The 20,139-nt window shown below is 38.0% G+C and overlaps 1 protein-coding gene across 2 annotated transcripts in view; it reads left to right on the top strand.

Moving 5' to 3' along the window:
• Positions 1–20,139, top strand: part of NTN4 (netrin 4) — a 106,240-nt gene that overhangs the window by 39,434 nt on the left and 46,667 nt on the right. The gene's annotated exons all lie outside the window — the stretch shown is intronic.

The following is a 20,139-nucleotide window of genomic DNA, read 5'->3' as shown; positions in this document are numbered from 1 at the left end:
AAAAAAGATACAGAGTGGCTCAGACAGCAAGTACCTTGTTGGGATGCATCCAGAGCTGTGAATGAGGATTAGGCAAGTAGGAGAGCACTCTAATTCTTTCTTTTTATGTTTTGCTCTGATACTTCTAATCAAACCAAACCAAAAATAAATAAATAAAACTTAAAAGGCCTCAGAATATCCTTACTTCATTACCTAAAGAGTAGACTTACACATTTGTCTTCTTTCTCCCAGCCCTGATATAGGTACAGCCGTGAGGGACCATGAACCAGTTAGCCAGCAGGACAGTCTGTGTTAGCTGGGCTGAGTTGCTGGGGTGCAGAATAGCATTGGGGTAACTGAAATGACTAGGACAGTAGCCAGGAAGTTACAAAAATAGAAACAATGCTGTTACTTCTAGAAGTGAAGCTGGGGCTTCCAAGTTGAAGGGAGTGCCATACTCATTCAACAAACATCTACTAGTTTCTACTCATTAATGGACTTTTGAACCAATATTGTTTCAAATAAAGGATGGAATAATTTGTTATACCTAAGTTAATTGGGTTCAGGTATTATTCAAATAGAAAATAACCTAGATATTCTAGATACATGCCAACCAACTAGACTGAAACAGGAAAATTTGCATGAGGTAAGATGCTAATAAATTTCTGCCATTATATTTAAGTGCATTAGTGAAGGAGAGCCGGCTGGCTGCAATGTTCTGAATGTTTTTGTCCCCACCCCCAAATTTGTATGTTGAGACCCTAATCCCAATGCGATGGTATATGGAGGTGGAGCCTTTGGGAAGTAATTAGGTCATGAGAGGGGAGCCCTCATGAATGGGATCAGTGCTCTTAAAAGAAGAGGCCAGACAGCTAACTCTGTTTCTGCCATGTGAGGACACAGTGAGAAGTCTGCAGTCTACAACCTGGAAGAATGCTTTTACCAGTACCTGACCATGCTGACACTCTGATCTCAGACTTCTAGCCTCCAAAACTGTGAGAAATACATTTCTGTTATTTATCATCCGCCCAGTCTATGGAACTTTGTTCTAGCAGCCCAAACGGACCATGACACTGGCCTTTTGTTTCCTCAACTATCTTTGTAATCCAAGCCTTATAGGATTATTTCAGGATAGAGTCCTGAGCAAAAGGACAGATACAAGCTTAGAGGCCCCCAAAACATGGCCCAGAATAGGCCATATCTGATTTGTCTCATGACCTATGAGACAACCTGAATGGCTCTGGTCAACCGAACTAAATTACCAGAGTTCTCAAGAGCCTTATAAAGCATTCATGAGTATGCGTTTAAAAGCAATAGTTCTGAGACTTCCCTGGTAGTCCAGTGGTTAAGACTCCACGCGTCCACTGCAGGGGGCATGGTTTCGATCCCTGGTTGGGGAAATAAGATCCTGCATGCCACATGGCCAAAAAAAAAAAAAAAAAAGCAGTGGTTTCTTTTTTTTTTTAAAGTAAATCCTCTGAATGTAAACTTTCAAAGAGTTAGCAACACTTTCTTAGGCTGAAGAGAAAATTCTGGAAGTTTTTTTTATATACTCTGGGTATATGCAAATAGACTGTCCAGGGTGAGAGCCACTGGGGGTGGGTATCTTGCATTTGCTTCTCACCCGATAGCAGCAATCCCATCATCATCTCCTGTGCCCGGGACAAGCTGGTCAACATATGGAACCTGGAATACTGCAAACTGAAATCCAACCATATCAGCCCCCCGGGCCACCTGAACACTGTGACTGCTCTCCAGATGGATCCCTCTGTGCTTCTGAAGGCAAGGGTGGCCAGGTCATGCTGTGGCACCTCAATAAAAGCAAGCACCTTTATATGCCAGATGGTGGGGACATCATCAATTCCCTGTGCTTCAGCCTCAACCACTGCTGGCTCTGTGCCACCATGGGCCCCAACACCCAGCTCTGGGACTTGGAGGGCAAGGTCACTGTAAATGAACTGAAGCAAGAAGTTATCAGTACCAGCAGCAAAGCAGAGCCACCCAGTACACCTCTCTGACCTGGTCTGCTGATGGCAAAAGTCTTAAAATACAACTGTTCTCTACAATCATCTGCCAGCCTACCAAGGCTTGGACAGTGGTGATGGTAACATGGATGTCTGGGCTGTGCACCACTTCATTCAAGAGGGCATTAGTGTTTGTCTCTGACGATCCTATGCCAAGAACACGGGCTTACATGGTGAGCATGTGGGAGCCTTCACTGTGGTCCTACAAAGATGCTGATGAAGCCAAAAGGGTGGAGTCACATTTGAAGATCTCGATCCATCCCATGTATTCTCAATGGAGCCCTGACTGCCTTAACCATTGTGACCAGCCTGGATTTGCAAAAACAATGGTTGCAAGAAGTGAAAGGCATGGCCAACTGTGTCATTAGATTCGGATTCAGCTTGTCTCCAGCCTCAAGAAAGAGGGCTTCTCCCACAATGGGCAGCAACATCGCTAACCAACGTGGCATGTTTTATTTCACAGGGCTAATGCCTGAACAGGTGGAGTGGCTGACCAAGGAATTCTCCATCTACGTGACAAAGGTCAGCCACATCTCTGTGGCAGGGGACACAGACAACTGGGCTACCTTGCTCATGACATCCACCAGGTCACCAAGTGAGTCCCCTGATGAGAGGGAACAGAGACAACCTTCCTGTCTTCAGCCTCTGCAGTTGTGAGATTCACACAGAGGATGAGGGAGGGTGAATCATTTTTTTCAGCCACAGTGCTTAACACTCAGCAATGTGTTTCTCAGAAAAGAACATGTAGTGAAATGGGGCAGAAACATCCGTGGCTGGTGTCTGGAACTTTGTGGCTCTAAACAAAATTTTCCCCATACTTATATTTCCAGCTTTTCTGTAAGAATTTACATGTGTAAGGAAGTAAGAGCCCCCCCAAACCTGCCAATCACTCCATTGTAATATTTCAGAAGCTTTAACTGAAGCGCCCTGCAGTGTCGGGGGTTCCTCTGTGGATCCAGCATGTGAAATAGCCCCTGTCCAAGGCTTCGTGAGAAGACCTAGCTCTGACATTAACGGTCAGCCTGTTTGTCCTCCAGTGGTTGAGGAGCCTTGTCAACAGACCATATTACAGAAATCGTGTTCTGTGAAAACCAGCAAGTCTGCTGCCACTGCCACAAGAAAAAGAAAAGATGCCGTCTCCTGTCTTACATAAATGAAAAGAAAGAAGGCTCTCCTTTTTAATACTTGCAGGCATTTTTAATGTTCCTCTCTTTTCCCTTATCACTGCTGTTCTTTTCCTTAGAAAGATCTAGAACTAGCCTAGATTTTCATCCTGTTCTACTACTTGATTGACCATCAACCCCATCCTATCAGGATTTACTTACTTGAAGAATGAAGAACATCATTTACTGCTCATCCCATACCCTCACCTCTCTCAGCAAGGAGTAGTGGAGAGTAGGTAACTGCACTTTATTTCAGCAACCTCTTCAGTGATTATCTCCTGTCGGGATGTTGCCTCTGGCCAGTCGGACCTCATACTTTCATTCAACGTGGTTGTGCAGTCACTCATTTCATATCATGAATAGGCCAATGCAGTGTTGTACCAGACAAGAGAATTCCCTGGGCTTTGGTGTTAATCTTTGTGTGCTGCCAGCTAGGCTTAGGCTTTACCCTTTGGAAAGGTAACCTTCATCTGCTCTAATCATGTAGACTTATTGCAGCTTGGTTTCTCTGCTACACTAAAGTTACTGTAGACCCTGCCCCCCGCCACCCAAATAGCTAACTATCAACCTAAAAAGAGGATCTGGATAACCACGAAAAGGGGATTGTATAGTAAATGGTTTTTTCCATTTCAAAAGGATATTAGAATGAGAAGTCTCCATCCTAGAAGACCCTATGGGATGGAAACCTCATTTCCTTACTCATCTCAGGCTCCTTTGAAATTGGAAGCCATATCTTCTTAAAATAATACTCATCTTGTGACATCCTACTCCCCAGCTTACGTACTGATTTCAACTTCTACAACAATGCTGGTAGCCCCCAGTGCTGTAACTATAGCATGTACCAAAACCAGGCAAGACCAAGTCACACGTGGAGCTAGGGCCAGGTAAGGGGTTAGAAACAGGTAAGTGGCCAAGGCCATGATGACTTGCAGGGATCTGGTTCCAGAAGAATTCCTGCTGTCTCGACGCTCTTTAAAAAAAAAAAAAAAAAAAAAGCCATAAGCAATTGGACCAGCAGAGGCTTATGACTGGAAATGTGAATGGTTCTGGTTTCAGATTTTTCCCATCCCTAAGCTTAGGTGCATTTTATTTTCATGTATATATTTTTTCTGGATTATAAAGAGCTGGTATTAAATTTGGACATAGTTGCCTGGTTTGAATGTGATATTCTTATCCCTATGATTGCTTAGCTGAGCAAATTGCACATTAAAAGCACAGTCTTTTGCTTTATTAAGAGCATGGTCATAAGGTCAATTGTCCTCCCATATTTGTGTATCTGTGAACACCATTCATTATACATATGCAGCTGTAAATAACCAGATTCATAAATTGTGCCTGCAGAACAGAAGGTAGCCTCTTAAGACAGCATTCTTTTACTAGTCAGCTTGTCATAGGTATGTGTGTATAAATCTGACTTTCTTTAGCACAGTTTTTCTTTATATCAGTCATTCTCAGCGTGTGGTCTCTGCACCAGCAGCATCAGGATTACCTGAGAACTTGTTATAATTGCAAATATATATCCAGTCCTACTGAATCAGAAATTCTAAAAATGGGGCTCAGGAATCTGTGTTTAACAAGCCCTCAGGTGATTCCAGTGCTTGCTAAAGTTTGAGAGCTGCTGCTTTATAGACTATGCCAAATCCCCTGCAGCCAATGTTGTGAGGATGAGTAATTAGTTAATGAAATCTGGTTTTACGGGCTAGAATTTTTGATGGCTAATGACAGAGAACTAGGGAAGTTAATGGAAATGATACTTAGTCTGTTTCTTAAGCTACATAAGATTTTAGGGCCATTTTCCTTCTTTGGAAGAGGCGGGTAGGAAAAGGCATGAAGTGGGGTACCAGTTCGCAACCTCATTTACCTTTAAACACTCCTCCTGTGTCTTTTAAAGTAGTACCACGTTTTCCATGTTTCCCCTTCTTCCCAATCCATTCCATTTAGCCTTCACCAGTTCAGTTTTTCCTTATCTGTTCATGTCACTGGAAGGCAGAACAGCACAGTGTTTAAGACCCTAGCATTGGAGTCAAATAGATCTGGATTTGACTCCCCACAGCATTTACTAAATTAATGTCTCACTGAACCTCAGTTCCCTAAGAAAATGAGAACAATGTCTACCTTATATAGTTATTGTGAGGCTTAAAAATATGATAGCCAGTGCCTGGCGTATGGTAGCCTCTATCTACATTGCTGCTGTTATCTTATATTATCTCAGCCTTTTCTACCACATTTCTCACAGACACTTTCTCCCGAGTAGCGACAGGAATAAATCATAGTGTGTGTGCTTTTTGACATGTTTACAAGGCTAGAGTTTTTGTGTCAAGGAAAACTGTACTTTGATTCCAGCCTGCTGGGATCCCAGAAAATATGTGAAGAGGAGATCTCAAGCTTTTTCTCCTTGCAGCTGGGGAGAACTGATGTAGTTCTCTTTTTCCCAGCAGCTGGTGATTTTACAGCTGTTGGATGATGGATGGTAATAAGAAGGAACATGGAACGTTTCATTGTTTTACTAAAATATCATTCATTGGATAACAAGAGGCCATAGAATGCCGTGGAGAATTGTTTAAATGCCTTGAGTTACACTAAGGTTAAAGTGGATTTTTCTTTTGTAACCAGAAACTCATTATAAAAGAGTGTCAACATTTTGACTAATGTGTTCTAAATCTAAAAGAAAACATTAAAACCTATGGAACCATAATGTGGGTTTTGAGGAAAATATTACTTAGCCTACCTAGCTGTGTAAGGCAAGTTTCAGAATCATTCATAAAGTTTCATTACAAAAATTTTTCTCATCTGAATCTGAATACATTTATTCATGTATTATATTTGCATATCTTATATGTCATGTTTTATAAATTCAGGACAGATTTAAGACCATAGTTTTCTTTTTAAAAATTCTTTATTGTACTGTGAATAAGCCAAATGGACAATAATAATTAGAAAGCTCTTGGCTCTTCAAGGTATTAAGGAAAAGAGCAGAGGGTTTAAAAACAATCAGTAAAGTTATTAAATGAGAATATTAAATCAGAATTTTAAAATATTTTCATAGAGCAAACATGCATGTATATTTGGAAATGAACATCTATAAATTAGTGTCAGGTCTTCTCAGCAGAGAAAAAATAATTATCATGGATTATAAATACTGCTGATAATAGTTACAACTTTTTAAATGCTTATAGTGTGCCAGGTCTTGTGCTGTCATGTTACAAATGTTATTGAATTTAATCTCACAACAACTGCATGAAGTATCATCATCACTTTCTTTCATAGATGAGGAACTGAGGCCTGAGGCTTGGGAATGCTAACTGATTTCCCAAAAGTTAATAAAAAGTAGAGCTCAGGTTAAATTCACCACCCATTCTCTTTTTGTTGTTGTGTTGTTAAAAACTTAATCTGTACTTAATCTATCTTGATATTATGCCAAGAACAGAGTAAAAAAGAGGGGAGAAAGCACAGGAGGGCAAGTGTGGTAGGGGTGGGCTCAAGCGATTGATTATCATCATGGATCATGGAATCTAAACTGAGCAAAGGGAATTCCCTGGTGGCCCAGTGGTTAGCTTTCACTGCCGAGGGCATGGGTCTGTGTGGCCCAGCCAAAAAATAAATAAAAAATAAACTGAGCAAAGAGGGAAGTGAGGACACAAGAGAGCAAACACTAGTCCCACAACCAAAGTTTCCTTGTTTTATATTTTATAAAGCCCTTTCCCATGCATTATTTCACTTGATCCTTACTACAATCCTAGAAGATAAGCATTTTTGTTTCTATTCTGCAGATAAGGGGAACTGAGGTACAGATAGATTAATTTACCTGCTTGTAGTCACAGTGATAGGGAGCAATTTCTCACATTCAGAGTTCTTACTACCATACCCTACCTCCACCACCAATATGGTACCAAGAAAAAAACTCTCATTAAAAAGACTATTTTTATAGGAATAGGTAATCTATCCAAGTCATCTAATTTCTGTTGAACCAGAAATTATCATTGATTCTCTCTTCTCTTCTATTCATTACTGAAATGGCCCAAAGGGAAAAAAGAAAGAGTAAAAGCAATAAGTTTGGAAAATCTACAAAGAAAATAATTCAGAAGTGACTATCTTTTGGGGGGTATGAATCATCTTTGATCAGTATCTTTGGTTTTATTAGGAAGAGGGATTTCTGGATCTACCATTCTTTACTTCCATCTTTAGCCATAAATCATTTTCACTGCTAATGAAAGGCAGCAGCAATCCCAAGCAGTTCACTTGTCACATTAGACCAGGAGGAATGGGTAATCCTATCACCAAGGGGCATGCAATGTTGTATTCCTAATATTAACAAAAGAGAAACTGTCAGCTTGATGCAGTTAGTGTGAGACTATTCTCAATTCATTTCAAGGTCTCAGAGTTCTTCTTTCACTATTCCTACGTTAGTATAGTATAACTTTGCCAGTCGTTCCTTGGCAGTGAATAACTACATACAAGGTGTACAGAGTGTTCTTTATACTTCATTTACTACCTTGTGTTTCCTAGTATCAGGGCAAGTCAGTAAAACATGTTCATGGCTGCAAATTGTTAGTGTTTTGACTATAAGATTGCAAATGAATCTAGCCTTATTTTCCCTCTAAACAGTAAGACACACTCTCTTCTAATGGCAAAAGTTGCCTGAGATTACTCTTTTTATTTGATGATTAGGAAACCAGAAGACTTTAAACCTAGAGGCGTTACAAAATAATTTTTGCACTCAGGAAAGGAATTCCCTGTGGGGTTCCTTTCAAGGGTTCCCCCAGAACATTTTAAGTATTTGTTTATAGGCTTTTGACTACTTCACAGAGAGGTTGCAGGATAAAAATACCAGAAAGCTAAAATGTTAGTGTGAGAGCTGACATCTCTGAAAGTAAAATATAAGCCAATAGGAAAGTAGGTTGATTCTCCAAATAGTATAATATTTGTACATTCAACTTTTCATGAACATGCTTTACAGAAAGTGAATCACATGTATTTTTAGGTCAAAATTTGGGCACTGTAAGGATACAAAAATGAGTTTCTTTAACAGGTTTAAGCTGCTAGTTCTATAGATTGGGAAACAACAACTTAAATTTGGGCACTGTAAGGATACAAAAATGAGTTTAACAGGTTTAAGCTGCTAGTTCTATAGATTGGGAAACAACTTAAATTTGACATTTTTCCTACTGTAAAAGACTCCTCAGATATTCAAGGCATATCTCACTTTGCCGATTTTCTTATGAATATTTCCTTTTCAGTCCAGTAGCATTTGGGGGTCCATCCTGTGGATAGCTGGGAGCCTAGAGTCAGATCTCTGGATCTGGAAAGCCTAGTCTCCCTGTTTAATTGCTAAGATAATGGAGTGAGTGGAGGGTGAAGCTACATGGAAAGAGAAAAGCTGAGGTTACAGATTATCTGACTTCTGGTTCACAACCCCAGGTCTCATATCTCTGTGGTATTTCATTTGTGTCTTGCCAATTTTGTAAGAGCTGGAAATGTACTTCAATTTGTCTTAAAACAATTACATTCAGTAGAAGATAAGTTGTAATTTAAGTCCTGTTCCCTCTTATGAGGCGAATTTTAGTTAAAGGTTAAAATACACACACGCACACACATACAGACAAGTATATAGATATATATAATAATTATTCCACAAGATGGAGGAACTTCACAGCCATTTCAAATAGTGAGGAAGACAAGGTCTCTTAATCTTGGCATTCAAAACCTTAATGCTATAATTGGAGCTAGAGTCATCTTAGCAATGTAAATATTTAATGGAATAAAATAGTACATGTGTGGGGATACAGAAGTAGTACGGTATTTGTTAATTCTTAATAAGATTTTTTAATCATATTTTTTAATTGATTAATAATTATTAATAATTAAATAAATAAATAAAAATAATAATTAATTATATTTTATTTTAATCATATTTTTTAATCAAGAATTCTGATACTTTTTTAACTCTCGAGCTCTTTAGATAGAAAAAGCAGAGAAAATTATGGTTTCAAAAACTACAGTATATTGTATATGGAAATGGAAAAATGATTACTTTTTCCTACTATTAAATATGTTATATATACAAACAATTATGAAATTTGTAAAAGTAAACACTGATCAAGTGTCTTTGTCCTTCAATTTTTGCATCTCTAAGGGCACCAGTACCAGGCATGTAACTTAGCTGGCTCAGTCAGCTCTCAGAATTCCTGAAGGGCAATGGTTTCATTGTTTCCCAGATAAGCCCCTAGTAGGCATTAAAATTAAAGGAAACATGGAATTGTAGTATTTCCATATGCTGAATAGAGGCTAAAGATCATAATTGTAGTATATTTATCTTCTAATTCTCATTTGTAATTTAATTCAATTCTCATATGTAATAAAAAGAGAATTACACTTAGGCATCTAACTTCACTAACATGCAAAGCAAAGAATGACAGTCTATTTTATCAAGCAAGTAGGTTATTAATGGCCTTGACACAAGGCCTCAATCATTCCTCAGACCTCCAAGAGTCCGCTGTACTTATCACGATTAAAATATTTACTTCACTCTGTTATTTGCTTACATATCCAGCTTTCCCTATCTGCTAAACTATCTGATTTTTTAATGGCAGATACTGGAATAGTCACAATGTCTAGCATATAGTGGGTTCAAAAAATCCCCAGTCAATATATGAATGAATTAATCAATGGCATTGAAAAAATAAGAGATTCATTTCAGATAATAATGTTAAAAATATCAATAATAATGACTGTTCTTGATTGTGTCACACATCTACATATATTTTCTCTTTTAATCCTCAAATACATGGAGCCAGTACTATTATCCTTATTTTATAGGTAGGAAACTATGTCTCGTTATTAAGGAATTTATCCAAGATTATTGAGAGCAGGGATTGGAAACCCCATGTATCTAATTCCAAAATTTATTCTCTTTATGTCACATTTATCCACATAATGCTAAGAAAAGAACCCAATTTAAAAATGGGCAAAGGTTTAAATAGGTATTTTTCCAAAGAAGACATGCAAATGTCCAATAAGCCCATGAAAAGATGCCTGACATTCGTAGGCATTAGGGAAATGCAAATCAAAACCACAATGAGATACTGCTTCACATCCACTAGAACGACTATAACCAAAAAGACAGATAATAACAAGTGTTAATGAGGATGTAGAGAAATTGGAACCCTCATACATTGCTGGCAGGAATGTAAAATGGTGCTGCTGCTGTATGGCAGGTCCTCAAAAAGTTTAATATAGAGTTATTATATGATCCAGCGATTCTACTCCTCAGTATCTGCCCAAGTGAATTGAAAACATATGTCTACACAAAACCTTTTACATGAATATTCATAGCAGCATTATTCATAGGAGCCAAAAAGTGGAAACAACCCAGTGTCCATCAACTGATGAATGAATAAACAAACTGTGGTATATCCATACAATGGAGTATTATCCAACCATAAAAAGGAATGCAGTACTGATACATGCTACAACGTAAATGAACCTTGAAAACAGTATTCTAAGTGAGAGAAGCCAGACACAAAAAGCCACATATTGTATTATTCCTTTTCTATGAAATGTCCAGAAAAAACAAATCCATAAAGACAGAGTAGGTTAGTGGTTGCCAGGAGTTGGAGCTCAGGGAGGAATGGGGAATGACTGCTTAATGGGCACAAGTTTTCTTTTTGGGGTGATGGAAATTCTCTGGAATTAGGTGATGGCAATGATTGCACAATTTTTTGGATATTCTAAAAACCACTGAATTGCATGCTTTACAATTGTTAAAATGATGAATTTTATGCTATGTGAATATAATCTCAATAAGAAAAAAAGCAAAAGCTAAAAAACAAACCAACCAACGCATGGCTGGTTATAAGGGAACTTTACAAAATGAATATATTTCTTTTCAAGTCCCAGTCATTAAGCCGACTGTTTTAAAAAGCAGTACCTTTGGATGGATGGGTATTGAAGAAAACCATCTTTCAGTATCTGTGGTTGTTGTTTCTGGACATATTCAAATGATCACAGATGTGGTAATGACTGCTTTCTGATAGAGTTACCAAACAAGCATAAGTTTTTAATATCAGTACTTCCACCTTAATCTTTCATATGAGCATACTCAATAATGAAGACAATATTTTACAAGATTCACCTGGAAACAAGCAATTTTCCCATATGAAAAGAAGCACCTGAATGAATTAATTCAACAACAAAAGACTATGGAAGAAAACATGCCCTAGCAACTGGCTTCTTGTACTATAATCAGGGGCTCATTTATCTTAAGTCAACTTTTGTAACACCCTCTGCACTGTATAGAATACTGAGTGACAGTTAAACAGAACTGTCAAGAAAAAAGGAAAACAGTGGGAAATGTGAACTAGAATGAATTTTAAAAAAAAGAAAGAAAAAACTTTGTATAAGAATGCAAAATAGTGGGTGACAAGGAATTTTCCTTTAAAATAACCAAAAGCTATGTGAATACATTGAGCAAGCGAATGTCAATGTGGTGAAAAGTACTTAATAATCCCCCACAGCATTTCTAATAGAATTTACCTGGTCCCCAACTAATTATAAAAACCCATCTAAATCCTCAAAGACATTGAACAAAACCCCACAAGACCTTCCTTCTTTCTTGCATCAAATGCTGCTTGACAGATAAGTTGCTTACAAAATGAGTTCTAGTTTTTCCCTTCACTTAGTTTCTTAGGTTCTTGTCTGATAGTTTTAACAGCATAGGAGAAGTTATATATTGTTAATTCTACTTTTGCTATTTCTTTCTAAGATTATTCAAATTAAATAGATACTAAAAAATTGAAATTGATATGATCCCTTTTTCCCTCCAGAGATTTTATCATAAGAAGTTATTTTAGGTGTTTGTGGGAAGGAAAAAAAAAATCTTCCTGATGACATCACTGTTCTAAGATGGAAGCCTCTAATATTTTAGAACTCTCTTGGGAGTTCTGTTCCCTGTTTTGCCACTGATTTGTGTTGTGACCTTGGAAAAGTTTAAATATAAAAAGACAAGTGCAAAGTGAACTTATGAAACCAAGACTTAACTGAGATCAAACGAAGAGCAGAGATGGATTGGTCACACTGCTATGTATGACAGCAACTGTCCCAGTGACTCAACACAGTAACGCAGGCAGTAATCGGGCTTGAAAGAAATTTCAGATGCCGTAGCTGTATACTAAGATAGTTTCTTATATAGTATTTTAGGAAAGTCAAAGTCTGCCTATAAAAAAGAACTGCAGCAAGACTCTAATGATATTTGTCAATCTTATCTTGAAGAAATTGTAGCTGTTATAGAGGAGAAAAGGAGCTAATCTGATATTATGAGGCAATTCCTTAGATACACTGAAATAAATGTCTTAAAATCAGAGTACCTTACTTTATTGCATTGTACACATGCAAATCTGAAACCAAATTATGCATGTAACCTAACTATTCATTTGTAGGATTTATCCAAATAAATATACCTGTTGGACAGACATCATTTTTAAAAGCCCAGTAGTCAGAAATAATTTTTAAAAACCATTGGAAACAAAAAGCAAATAAAAAATAGTTTTATGTAAGGAAGTAATGATAGAAAAAACATCACATAAATTGGTAATAGTATGATCTTATCTAAATATAATCTTCATAAGCTTCCTGAGCATCACAATTTTTAGTTTAATGCTATTTTCACTTTTTTTTTTTTTTTGCGGTACACGGGCCTCTCACTGTTGTGGCCTCTCCCGTTGCGGAGCACAGGCTCCGGACGCGTAGGCTCAGTGGCCATGGTTCACGGGCCCAGCCGCTCCGCGGCATGTGGGATCTTCCCAGACCAGGACTTGAACCCATGTCCCCTGCATTGGCAGGCGGATTCTTAACCACTGCACCACCAGGGAAGTCCCAAGGATACATTTTTAAAGAGTAAAGCCATGACTGTCACACAGATATAAAATAAACATGTGTCAACCATTTTACTTAACTCAGTAATTAACGAGGTACCGGTAAGACCTTATAACTGCTTCAAAGGAAAATTCGAAGAACCACACATACACTGGTAAATGAAGAAATATACAAAGAGGTGCAAAATAGGTCAATATGAAGGGCAATGATCAATTGCATTGTCAGACACAACTGATTTGCATTTCTATGGACAAGAGTTATTTGAATTATTATTCATTTTCTACAACTTACAGAGTTGTAAAATGGTTCAGTGATATGATAATAAAATGCAAAGATGGGCAGAAGACCTAAGTAGACATTCTCCAAAGAAGACATACAGGTGGCCAACAGGCATGTGAAAAGATGCTCAACATCACTAATTATTAGAGAAATGCAAATCAAAACTACAATGAGGTATCACCTCACACCAGTCAGAATGGCCATCATTAAAAATTCTTCAAATAATAAATGCTGGAGAGGGTGTGGAGAAAAGGGAACCCTCTTGCACTGTTGGTGGGAATGTAAATTGATACACCCACTATGGAGAACAGTATGACAGCTCCTTAAAAAACTAAAAACAGAACTACCATACGACCCAGCAATCCCACTACTGGGCATATACCCTGAGAAAACCATAATTCAAAAAGAGTCATGTACCACAATGTTCATTGCAGCTCTATTTACAATAGCCAGGACATGGAAGCAACCTAAGTGTCCATCATCGGATGAATGGATAAAGAAGATGTGGCACATATACACAATGGAATATTACTCAGCCATAAAAAGAAAAGAAATTGAGTTATTTGTGGTGAGGTGGATGGACCTAGAGTCTGTCATACAGAGTGAAGTAAGTCAGAAAGAGAAAAACAAATACCGTATGCTAACACATATATATGAAATCTAAGAAAAAAAAAATCATGAAGAACCTAGGGGTAAGACAGGAATAAAGACACAGACCTACTAGAGCATGGACTTGAGGATATGGGGAGGGGTAGGAGTAGGCTGTGACGAGGTGAGAGAGTGGCATGGACATATATACACTACCAAATGTAAAACAGATAGCTAGTGGGAAGCAGCCGCATAGCACAGGGAGATCAGCTTGGTGCTTTGTGTTCACCTAGAGGGGTGGGAGGGAGGAAGGGAGACACAGGAGGGAAGAGATATGGGAACATGTGTATATGTATAACTGATTCACTTTGGTATAAAGCAGAAACTAACACACCACTGTAAAGCAATTATACTCCAATAAAGATGTTTAAAAAAAAAAAAAAAGCAGAGATAACCCACAAAAGTATGCTAGCCAGAACACTTAGTCTTTTTTTTTTTGGCGTGGGGTTGGAGCGGGGGGGGGGGGGGCAGCATTTCGAAGTTTATCTGAATTTTACCAAACAAAAAGAACATTATTTGTTAATTAGGGAAATATGCAAAGAAAATTATTCTGATAATGTTGATAATGTTGTTTCCCAAAACTTGCTACATTTGAACCTTTTAAGCCCATTGTTATAAATAAAAGTAGTCCCTACACCTGGACTAACAGAGAGAGAGATTTTCTTTATTCTAGGAAATCATCACTGAAGGGTAAGAGAGAATCCTACCTAAAATTTACTGAAGAACCCAAAATTTAAACTAAAGTGCTCACTTTAAAACCATTGTTGAGCTAATAGTACATTTTAAAACAATGGGAATATTTTAAAACCTTCTTTCATGTGGCTTTTAAATAAGGTTACGTTATTAACCCTATTTTTTAACTCAAAAGTGTTTTGAAATTTATTTGGAAAGCCCAAAATGCTTTTTTCTGTCCTGGAGCAGTTTCTGCCTTCCTTTCTGCAGGGAAGTTGGTTTGGAAAGTTTGTTTGGGCTTTGTTTTGGTTTTGGTTTTGACCAATCATCTAATTTCACAGAAAGCACCATGATGAATGTTCAAAGATAAACCACAAAACTTGATTTTAGTTCTTAGTTCTAGCTGTAATACTACAAAACAGAGGTCTGCTGAAACACATCTTTACGAAATCTTAAAATTAATGTCCACAATTTGGAGTACACAGATTTAGTAGCATTTGGAGATTGTGTGTGTGTGGATTCACGCTTCTGAATACTACTTCAACTCCTGGTTTCATATGATAAATAGCATGCACAAGGGCACAGAAAAACTGCCATTTCGATATATAAATAAAAGCTTTGGGGCATACAAAGTTTTGTACATGAAAAAATGGAAATAAGCCAGCAACCTGAATCTAAAAATGAACCTGAATCATTAGGCTATGCACAGTGTTCTCACTTACCATTCTTTATAAATTAAAACTAACTGTTTAAAAGCCATCACACTACATAATATTACTATCTATCCCTACCAAATCATATCTCATAGGGAGAGCACATAACAAAAGGGAGGCTGTTCACAAAGAGCAAATCTTTAATTAGAATTCATTTACATTCCTATTATCTCCATTTGCAAATTTATTCAGGGGAGTTTCTGATAAGTTAAAGAGTTGTTAATACTTGCAGTGGCCCAGAAATGCCCCTAGGAGGCATCAGAATTTTCAGTGTACAGACAGATTTTACACTGAACCAATGAGAATCTAAAAGTATTCTCCACCAGTACATGCACTGAACTTATTCATGCCAGGTATGGGAAATGGGGGCCAATCTTCCTATATTCACCCATCTTGAAAACTGCTAGGTTTCTCCCAGAGGAATAGGACAAATAATCCATTCAAGAACTTAATACCCTTGAAATGGCTCACTTTGAGTCCAAACCAGTCTTTGTCCCAAGGAGCTCTTCAAGGACAAATTGGTTTGAAACATACCAATATTATTTAAGTAACACACTGAAGAGATCTGGCCAAAGTAGATCCCTCAAAAATCCTACTCCCCAGGGTCTTCAGAATAGTATAGTTTAAGGGTTAAGATGGTGGCTCTGGAGTCAGATGGCTAGAATTCAAATAGCTCCACCATTTACTGGCTTTGTGACCTTGGGCAAATTACTTAAACTCTTTGGGCTTCAGTTTCCTCATTTATGAAATGGAAGTAATATACCTACCTTATTCTTGTGTAAATCCAATGACTATTTATACAATGCCTAGAACAGTGCCTGGTACATAGTAAATGCTAATCAATATTAACTACTACTGTTAATTGTTATTATTTATCATCATCATTATCATCATCTTCTTCTTCATCTTTATTGTCCCATTTCCCTCCCTGACTAATCCATGTTCCTTGGGCCTACAGTAGTTCTCCCAGATCAACTATAGACGACCACTCTATGTAACATCATATTTACCAATATTCCTTGACCAGAAGCACTCTGGACAAAGCTGAATGTCTTTCAATCCTACTCTGCCCGAAATCCTGCTCTGTGACAAACAAAAGTATCCTATTCCCACTTCAAGTGAATAATTAGCACCCTGCTTTCTTGGGAAGTTTTTAAAATGGAACTAAACTCAATAACTAAGGTTCTCAATGCTCATTTGAATATACATTGGCTGAATAAAATTAACACATATTGATTGAAAACCTATTATATGCCAGTTACTGGGGATTCAAAGAAATTTAAGCCACAGTTTCTTCCCTGCAAGAGTTTAGTGGAGAGAGGTATATAAACACGATTACCATACAGTGTACTTACATGCAGTTTTCCTATGAAATTTGTATTGGCTCCATGCATGTTTTTTGTTTTTGTTTTTTTTCCAGGTTTGTCAGCCAGAGCAAGGTTCTTGGCAAAATAGTGAAGTAGGCACAGTTTGTCTTTGGCTCCTTCCCTCTCCCCTTTAGACATTCCCTTTCCTTCCACCAGGAAACTACTTCCTCCTTTAAGCAACTCTGAGTACAGTTTTAGGATTGAAAACAGATGGTTATAATCCCTGCTGATATGTTTGTTGCTAATAATTTAAGGATTTACGCCTTCTGAGCTTAAGTACATTTTTGTAGGGAGCTCTTGAACCTAAAGCACCATTCAGAAGCTAAAGGAATGAGTCCCAATAGGAAGAATTTCAGGCAACAGGCTGACAGGGAAGCCTCTCGTGGCTGATTTTCATTCTTTACTCATAATTGTTTCTGCTCTATACCTCTATTTTTTTGCCCATGCTTTCTTACAAGACCCGTTTTCTCTAGTGTTAAAGTATAGACCAAGGAATAGACTGTAGAGCTTTTCAACTTCTTACATCCTTGCTGTATGTATTACTGGGCAAGGGTTTGGAATCCTCGGGCTTCAGCCTGTGTTATCTCATTCTGACAGTATGTTTCAAGCCCCCTTTTACCAAACTCAATTACTATGCTTTATATTCACCATAGAACTCCCGCTTCTTCTGTTAAATTAAAACATGCAAACCTTTAATAGGGGTAGAGGAATATTTTATTTGTTAATGAAAAGACGCGTTTTCCTCACAATGCTTTCTATTCAAAGGTTTATGCTGTAGCATTGTTGTGCCTGTTTTTGCCCTGCTTAAGAGGAGCAGGTTCTAACAGGCTGGCCGTTATTAGAATTTATCTCTTTTCATGCATAAGAAGTTCATTCTTTTAGAAGTTAATCCTTTTCTCTAAAAGGGACATACTATCTCTTTAGAAATTAAATCAGTTTTTTGCCTTTACATTTTGTCTTAAGGTGCCACAAAGCATTGTTCCACTTTCTAAATCATTTGTCATAGCTAAATGGAGGTCCGTGAATTGCCACAGCTGCCTTTAAGTGGGCATTTTTCTTAGGTTCATAGAATAGGCACTGTTTGTATCCTTTTTTCACAAACATTTTTTAAAGTTCCAATGATGGTATGAAAGAATATTCATTTCCCATTGGAATTCAAAGAATGAAAATAAAATCATGTATATGTAAACAATAATGGCAGAAGAGCTCAAGGAAATTAGTCAATTGATGAAATTCAGGAATTTCTGAATATTTAGCTGTAAAATCTTTTTTTCCGCTTTCATTATAAAGTTTAGTAGGACATGAACAATAGTTGGTCCTTTCTTTCTTGGAAAGCAGTTGGGAAGTAAATTTTATCAGACATTCACAAAACAATTCAGTTAATTTGAGTCCTTCAAAGCTTTAACCAGACTGATTATTTGGTTTGGTAATTCCATTATGGTGAATGTCTGTGGTGAGCATCACTAGATGATGAAATATACCTTTATTTGGAAGGCAGGTGCTAGAATGACAGTCTACAATTACTTTAGTCACAAGCCAATGGGGAAAATGCAGTTCAGAAGGAGGAAAACAGTAGAAGAAAAATCAGAAAGAATACAATTTAGTTTAGGTATAGTCATTATTGACAAATGCAAATCCATCTTCAGAGACTATTAACATTTATTTTTCATTTGTGCCACATCAGGTAGTACCTGCAAAAAAGATGAGATATTCTCCTAGCTCTCCCTTGTTTGACTTTCACATCATTTGGAAACATGCTGCATTGGAGAGATGCCAACAGGACCCAGCCATATGACATTTAAATCTTATCTGGTAGCTCAGAAAGGATTATGGGTAGTTGCCTACAACCAGGCAGTATTCACAATACAGAACAGCAGGGCTTAGAATCATAGAACCTTAAGACTAGAAGGACCTTACAAGTTGTCAAAGCCAATCTTCCATCTAATGTTTAAATATTCTACAACATCTTGATAAGTGATTGTCCAACCCATATGCTTGACATGGCAAACAACCAGATTCTCACAACCTCCTGCCATGGCCAATTTCCTCAACTCTATGTTTGCTGACTACTAGAAGGCCTACTGCCCCAAAGAGAACAATTAAAAAGCAGCTTTTCGGGCTTCCCTGTTGGCACAGGGGTTAAGAATCTGCCTGCCAATGCAGGGGGCATGGGTTCGAGCCCTGGTCCAGGAAGATCCCACATACTGTGCAGCAACTAAGCCTGTGTGCCACAACTACTGAGCCTGCACTTTAGAACCCATGAGCCACAACTAGTGAAGACCACGTGCCTAGAGCCCGTGCTACGCAACAAGAGAAGCCACCGCAATGAGAAGTCTTCACACCTCAACGAAGAGTAGCCCCTGCTCCCACAACTAGAGAAAGCTTGTGCGCAGCAACAAAGACCCAACAGAGACAAAAATAAATAAATAAAAAAAATAAAAAAGAAAGCAGCTTTTCTAAGCAAGATGTGTATCTTCCAATGACGGATTTGAAAGAATCATTTCCTCATTTTGCACCCACCTAGATTCTTACTTCTATAGCCTTACATATGAAGGAGTGGTATTTTCTCTTCCATGTCTATTTGCCTCTAATATATAATATGTGTCAAAGTGCACAGGTATTAATGAGCAAGCTGTTCCAGTAATTCCTTAAATTACTGGTTCAAAGTTTGTATGATTCCCTCCCTGTAAGATAAATATGCTAAAAATGACTTGCAAGTAGGTTAATATTAGTAACAAATAAATACTATTAGACATGAGGCTGAAAACTTGGCCTCTGTGCACCGGTGCTGAATCAAATCTTGGAGACAGAGTTTTGGGTGAACTAGAAAAGAATAGCTTTATTGCTTTGCCAGGCAAAGAGGGACACAGCGGGCTCGTGCCTCTCAAAAGTGTGTGTCCCAACCTGGGAGGATTTGGTGAGGAGTTTTATAGCAATGGTTCAAGGGCGGAATTGTTGATAAGGGTCAGGGTGTGTGCAGGGCCTGCACTCCTTTAATCTGGCCTCAGGTAGTCTCTCTTGATAAGCTTCTCTGGAATGAAGAATGCTAACATCTTCCATTTGTTGGGAATTTTAGTTCTGTAAAGAGCTTAAAGATATTGTTATGTGCGTCCCTTGAGGCAGAAGCAGGACCCTGCCCCAAGGCTGCACTACTGTTTCTTGGCTGCTCCTCCCTTATCTTTGCATCGCCTCCATTCCTTGATTAGCAACTGTTTGGACCTGCTCTTTGGAACTCAGGGAAGGTCATGGAGGCTGAAGACTATTCCCTGCAAACAAAAAACAGGGGACACAGAAAGGCTTTCATGCCCAGGAGTCCCACAGGGTCTTGCTTGGTTTCAGATATAGGTAGGAAAACTTTTGACATCAACAGAAAAAACATACTCTCAGCATAGCAAAGGAGTTTATGAAATTCATAGAATATCCA

This window comes from Grampus griseus, assembly GCF_964374135.1.
Source record: "Grampus griseus genome assembly, chromosome: 11".
Taxonomy (NCBI): domain Eukaryota; kingdom Metazoa; phylum Chordata; class Mammalia; order Artiodactyla; family Delphinidae; genus Grampus; species Grampus griseus.
This window is presented reverse-complemented; position numbering and strand designations above follow the sequence as displayed.